The following is a 7,368-nucleotide window of genomic DNA, read 5'->3' as shown; positions in this document are numbered from 1 at the left end:
TATGACCCCCTGCCTTGAAGTTAAGGTGGGGTCTGTCCACGTTGGATTTTCTTCTCATAAATAATTTGTTGTCTGATGTGATTCTGGGATTACCCTGGTTGGAGGCACATAACCCTGTCTTTGATTGGGCCAGCAGGGAACTAGTGAGGTGGGGGCCTAAGTGTGTTTCCCACTGTATTGACATATCTCTTGCGGAATGCTCCCCTAAGGAGGGGGAGATTCCAGAATTCTTGTCAGATTATTCGGATGTGTTTGACAAAAGGGCTGTGGACGGATTGCTACCTCACAGACCATATGATTGTGCTGTTGAGTTAGCTCCCGGTGTCAAATATCCCAGGGGTCGTATTAGGGCTGGGCGATATTGGCCTAAATCAATATCGCGGTTTATGGCATATGTAGCTGCGGTAACGATAATTGGACGATAACTATGACACGCCCCCTTTGTAAGCCACACCCCTTTTACAAGCCAAACCCACTCGGCCGTGCCAAACTGGGGATAGTTTGTTTCAATAAAGTTAAAAAAAAGTACAGTAACTCAATGAGCAGCAACCCAAGTTAGGTACACACTACAGGACATGTATATACAGGTATACAGCTATGTGCACACTACAGGACGTGTATATACAGGTATACAGCTATGTGCACACTATAGGACGTGTATATACAGGTATATAGCTATGTACTATAGGTACCCAGAGTATATATGATAGGTATATAGTATATACAGGTGACAGTACAGGGACGTACATTATAGGGGGCTGTAGATGGCACTGCACTGACACGCTGTAAAGATGTCGATCTATCGTTCGTGACAGACGCACATCCAAGGCTGAAGTAGAGGGTGCTGAACACAGAAAGGCCTTTGGCAGGGGATCCCAAAATACAAAGCAGCAAGAGTCCGCAGCACACCAGCATATAGTGAAGAGATAAGCATGCTTGAAAATGATTCTGGAGTGAATTGAAACGTCGTATCCTGCACCTTATTTGATGGAATGAACCACTCTTCACTACATGCTGGTGTGCTGCGGACTCTTGCTGCTTTATCTATATCTATCTATTCCCTATCTATCTATTCCCTGTCTATCTATCTCCTATGTATCTATCTATCTATCTATCTCCTATCTATCTATCTATCTATCTATCTATCTATCTATCTATCTATCTATCTCCTATCTATCTATCTATCTATCTATCCATCTCCTATCTATCTATCTATCTCCTATCTATCTATTCCATCTCCTATCTATCTATCTATCTATCAATCTCCTATCTATCTATCTCCTCTACGGGGAGGTGGGCAGGGGTGTACGGGGGGGCGGGCAGGGGTGTATGGGTACACAGGGGAGCGGGCAGAGGGGGAGGGGTACACAGGGGAGCGGGCAGGGGTGTATAGGTACACAGGGGGGCCGGCAGGGGTGGATGGGTACACAGGGGGGCCGGCAAGGGTGGATGGGTACACAGGGGGGCCGGCAAGGGTGGATGGGTACACAGGGGAGCGGGCAGAGGGGGAGGGGTACACAGGGGAGCGGGCAGGGGTGTATAGGTACACAGGGGGGCCGGCAGGGGTGGATGGGTACACAGGGGGGCCGGCAAGGGTGGATGGGTACACAGGGGGGCCGGCAAGGGTGGATGGGTACACAGGGGGGCCGGCAAGGGTGGATGGGTACACAGGGGGGCCGGCAAGGGTGGATGGGTACACAGGGGAGCGGGCAGGGGTGTATAGGTACACAGGTGGGCGGGTAGGGGTGGATGGGTACACAGGTGGGCCCGCAGGGGTGGATGGGTACAAAGGGGGGCCGGCAGGGGTGGATGGGTACACAGGGGGGCCGGCAGGGGTGGATGGGTACACAGGGGGGCGGGCAGGGGTGGCTGGGTACACAGGGGAACGGGCAGGGGTGGCTGGGTACACAGGGGAGCAGGCAGGGGTGGCTGGGTACACAGGGGAGCGGGCAGGGGTGGCTGGGTACACAGGGGGGCGGGCAGGGGTGGATGGGTACACAGGGAGCTGCATGCATATGCTCCTCCACCTTGAGATCTGACCGACGTCCCTGCACACACATGACATTAATGTGCAGCGCTCGCCGGGAGGAGGGGGGGGGACCGGCACCAGTCCTGTCCGAGCGCCCTTCTCCTCCGGCCGGTGAGCGCTGCACATGTTAATGTCCTGTGTGTGCAGGGACGCCGGACGGGACAGGATCGGCGGGATGGGGGAAGGGCTGTGCACTCAGGAACATTCTCCCCTGGACCCTGCTGCTCCTCCACTTCCCGCACGCACACCGGCGTCCCTGCACACACAGGACATTAACGTGCAGCGCTCGCCGGCCGGAGGAGAAGGGCGCTTGGACAGGACTGGTGCCGATCCCCCAACTCCCCCTCCCGGCGAGCGCTGCACGTTAATGTGCTGTGTGTGCAGGGACGCCGGATGGGACAGGGGGAGGGCGGGCGCTCAGACTGGACGGGTGCGGGGGGAGGGCTGTGCACTCGGGCATTCTCACCTGGGCCCTGCTGCTCCTCCACCTCCCGCTCTGATTCCGGCGTCCCTGCACATAACGTGCTGCGCTCACGCCGGGCCGCGACTGCGTGCAGAAGCTCTCTGGGAAACACAAAATTACCGCAGATACCGTCCTGGCTAAGTTGAGGTCGGTTAACCGACGCCAGTGACGGTATCGGTATTTTTGCGGTATACCGCCCAGCCCTAGGTCATATATTTAATTTGTCCTGTCCTGAGAGGGAGGCCATGAGGGAATACATAAAGAATAGTCTGCGTAAGGGCCATATTCATCCGTCCGTTCCCATGGGGCGGGGTTCTTTTTTGTAGTCTTCGGCCCTGTATTGACTACCGGGAACTGAACTAAATTACGGTTACAAATCAGCATCAGGAAGGTATACCCCAGAGGGCCATTTCGAATACCTGGTTATGCCCTTTGGGTTATGCAATGCCCCGGCTGTCTTCCAACATTTTGTTAATGACATTTTTCATGAACATTTAGGTTGCTTCCTTGTTGTTTATCTAGATGATATTTTGATTTCCCCCCCGATTGGGCTTCTCACATTATGCATGTCCATACTGTAATGGAGCTTCTGAGACAAAATAATCTTTGTGCCAAGTTGTCAAAATGCCTGTAAGGTATCCAGGAGGTCTAGTTTCTGGGTTATTATATAACCCCAAATTCATTTGGTATGGATCCACTCAAGGCTGTAGCCATTGAAAACTGGAAGTGTCCCAATAGCCTGAAGGCCCCACAAAGGTTTTTGGCCTTCGCCAATTATTATAGGAAATTTATCAAGTGGTTTTTATTCATTGCCAAACCCCTTACGGATTTGACCAGGAAGGGGGCAGATCTGGTACACTGGATGTCAGAGGCTACCGAGGCATTCAACAAACTTCGGCGGTGTTTCTCAAAAGCCCCAGTGGTGGCTCAGCCAGACTTTGAGCGTCCTTTAATTGTGGAAGTGGACGCATCCAAGGTGGGGGTATGAGTGGTCTTGTCCCAGGGATCAGACACACTTACCAACCTTCAGCCTGTTGCCTATTTTTCTAGAAAGTTTTCTCAAGCTGAATGTAATTATGACATTGGCAACAGAGAATTACTGGCCATAAAAATGGCGTTCGATGAATGGAGGCACTTCTTGGAGGGTGCCAAACATGAGGTGACAGTGCTTACTGACCATAAGAATCTGGTATACCTTGATAGTGCTAAACGTCTCTCTCCGCGTCAGGATAGATGGGCCTTGTTTTTTTTACTAGGTTTCACTTTGAAATCATGTATCGGCCTGGTTCTCGTAATGTCAAGGCTGATGCCCTGTCTCGTAGCTTCGACATAGAGAGCTCTCCCAGGAACCAGCCCGATACGTTTCTAAAACCCGGTGTTGTGTTAGTCTTGCAACCAGACTTGGTGACTCTCTGAATGCAGAGTCTCAGACTATGGCTCCCCATAATACTCTGGAGTCCCTCCCGTTTGTGCCTCTGAATCTTCGCCTCCGGGTCTTGGAGGAAATCCATAGTTCAGTCTTGGCTGGTCACCCAGGGATAGCAGGAACTAAGCACTTAATCTCGTGCCATTACTGGTGGCCATCCTGGGCTCAGGACATCAAGTCTTTTGTTGAGGCTTGTGAGACCTGTGCTCGGTCCAAGGTTCCCTGTAGGCCACCTGAGGGTCTCTTACATCCTCTGCCGGTCCCTACAAAACCTTTGACGCACCTCTCAATGGATTTTTTTACCGATCTGCTGCTATCTAAGGGTAAGGCGGTAATTTGGGTGGTCATAGATAGATAGATTCTCGAAGATGTGCCACCTCATTCCGCTGCGTAAGCTGCCTAATGCCTGTATGATAGCCACGCTGTTCATCAATCACATTTTGAGCTTGCATGGTGTCCCGAAAAACATTGTTTCTGACAGGTGTCCAGTTTGTGGCTAAATTCTGGGGGGAGTTTTGTGGCAGGTTGGGTACCTCCTTGTCCTTCTAATCTGCCTTCCATCCACAGACAAACGGGCAGACTGAGAGGTTCAATCAATCTTTAGAACAATTTCTGAGGTGTTTTGTGGCTGATGCCCAAGACAACTGGATAGACTTTATTTCACTAGCTGAGTTTGCTCTTAACAATCATGAACAATGTTCCATTAAGATGTCGGCATTTTTTTGTAACTATGGTTTTAATCCCAGGTACTCGTCCACTCACTCCGGCGAATCTGTGCACCCCTTAGCTGAGGCTATATATTCTAAACTGTGCCCTGTTTGGGCCCAAGCTTATCAGAGCTTGGTTAAAGCCCAAGAGTCATACCAAAAGCATGCTAATAAAAGACGCATATCTGGCCATCTATATGTACTAGGTGATAAGGTCTGGCTCTCGACCAGAAATTTGAGATTAAGGGTGCAATCAGGGAAACTGGCGCCCAAATATATTGGGCCATATACCATTGTAGAGGTTAATAATCCTGTTACCTTCAGATTGAAACTGCCTACGTCTCTTCGTATTCATTGTGTATTTCATAAGGCTTGATTGAAAAAGTATGTGCCACCAGTGTCCCCCGTCGCCTCCCCCTTCTCCGCTCATCATCCAGGGTGAAATGGAGTATGAGGTGGAGAAAATTCGAAACTCTCATTGGGTACAGGGCTAGTTACAGTATCTGGTCCATTGAAAGGGCTTCGGGCAATAAGAACGTACATGGGTTTCTGCTAAAGACATGCATGCTCCTCGCCTAATTCGGCGATACCATGCACTGAACCCCTCTAAGCCTGGGCCATTGGATAAGGGTCCTGAGGCCCCTCCTGAAGGGGGGGTGGTAATGTCAGGAACTTACCTGACCACGCTACGTCCTCCTTGGATTGAGCGCAGTGTCGTCTTCCCGGCAGGGTGACGTCACGGAGACCCGACAGCTGCCCTGGTTACCAGCTGCGCCACGGGCTCCAGTGACGTGCGGCCGCTCAGTTGAGCAGTATAGTGCTTAGCTGAGCAGGAATAGGCTCAGGCTGAGTGGCAGAAGTTCCTGCTACTCGTCTTGCTGCCTCCACATGTGGTTGAGATCAGGACTCTGGAGTTTGGACCAATCATGTTCTGGTCCGGGCTCCTGGTCTTGTATTTAATGAGCCAGTGGTCATTTCCTGATCACTGGCTATTAGGTTAACTCCTGGTCCCAGCTTAATTCCCTCCGACTGTTCTATCTTGGTATCTGACCTCTCGCCTGACCTTTGACTGTCCGATTGTATTGCTGATTTTGTACTGCATCGCCTGTGTGGTTTTGACTTGGCTTGTTCACCTTTATTTATTGTATTTGTCTGTCCATCTTATTGCGTGTTCCACTGGTACAGCATAGAGAACACCTTTGTGGTTATCCGCGGCTGCTTAGGGCCGACTGAGGCAAGTAGGTAGGGAGTGGGTGGGATGAGACCTAGGGCCCACTGTCTTGCCGTGTCCGTACCTTCCTGCTCTGACAGTCAATCTGCTAGAGCCAGGAGCCTCATATTTATATATATATATATATATATATATATATATATATATATATACAGGGGTCAGTACTGTCTATGGGATGTCATATATATATATATATATATATATATATATATATATATACAGGGGTCAGTACTGTCTATGGGATGTCATATATATATATATATATATATACAGGGGTCAGTACTGTCTATGGGATGTCATATATATATATATATATATATATATATATATATATATATATATATATATATATGTACCCTCAAAATTATGTTTTCATTCTGGGATATTGAGAATTATAAGATAACATATATATCTGTTTATAGTCTCTTTCTGGCTTTGGCTTCAATCTGTGAGATAAATGTCAGTGTAGTACGGCCTTATGTCCTCAACACAATGCAAAAAAAAATGTTTCTGAAGGCAATAAATATATAGTCTATCCCTATAGCTCTGCACTGTCTGCCGCATGTTGATCTGTAACACCATGCTCTATCAGCAGTCTCTGTGGGTTAGTATCTGCCCCTCGCAGTCTCTGTATCTGCCCCTCGGAGTCTGTGTTAGTACCTGCCCCTCGCAGTCTCTGTGTTTGTACCTGCCCCTCGCAGTCTCTGTGTTAGGACCTGCCCCTCGCAGTCTCTGTGTTAGTACCTGCCCCTCGCAGTCTCTGTGTTAGTACCTGCCCCTCGCAGTCTCTGTGTTAGTACCTGCCCCTCGCAGTCTCTGTGTTAGTACCTGCCCCTCGCAGTCTCTGTGTTAGTACCTGCCCCTCGCAGTCTCTGTGTTAGTACCTGCCCCTCGCAGTCTCTGTGTTAGTACCTGCCCCTCGCAGTCTCTGTGTTAGTACCTGCCCCTCGCAGTCTCTGTGTTAGTACCTGCCCCTCGCAGTCTCTGTGTTAGTACCTGCCCCTCGCAGTCTCTGTGTTAGTACCTGCCCCTCGCAGTCTCTGTGTTAGTACCTGCCCCTCGCAGTCTCTGTGTTAGTACCTGCCCCTCGCAGTCTCTGTGTTAGTACCTGCCCCTCGCAGTCTCTGTGTTAGTACCTGCCCCTCGCAGTCTCTGTGTTAGTACCTGCCCCTCGCAGTCTCTGTGTTAGTACCTGCCCCTCGCAGTCTCTGTTCATCTATGTAAGTGGATCCCCCGGGCTCCTGGGTGTGGAGCCGCTGTTCGCTGTCAGGACAGCCATTAACCCGGGGCTCCCTCCCCCCGGGACAGCCGGTAAGGCTAGGTTCACACTGCGTTTTCAGCATCCGTTTAACGGATCCGTTTTTTTTAACGTCCAGAAAAATAGGGTCAGCAACGTTTTTTGGTCCGTTTTGGTCCGCCAAAAAAAACGGATCCGTTTTTTTTTATAATGGAAGTCAATGGAAAAACGGATGCACACAAATGAATCCGTTTTTTGCAATCCGTTTTTCATGC

Source organism: Dendropsophus ebraccatus, chromosome 11, assembly GCF_027789765.1.
Source record: "Dendropsophus ebraccatus isolate aDenEbr1 chromosome 11, aDenEbr1.pat, whole genome shotgun sequence".
Classification (NCBI taxonomy): domain Eukaryota; kingdom Metazoa; phylum Chordata; class Amphibia; order Anura; family Hylidae; genus Dendropsophus; species Dendropsophus ebraccatus.
This window is presented reverse-complemented; position numbering follows the sequence as displayed.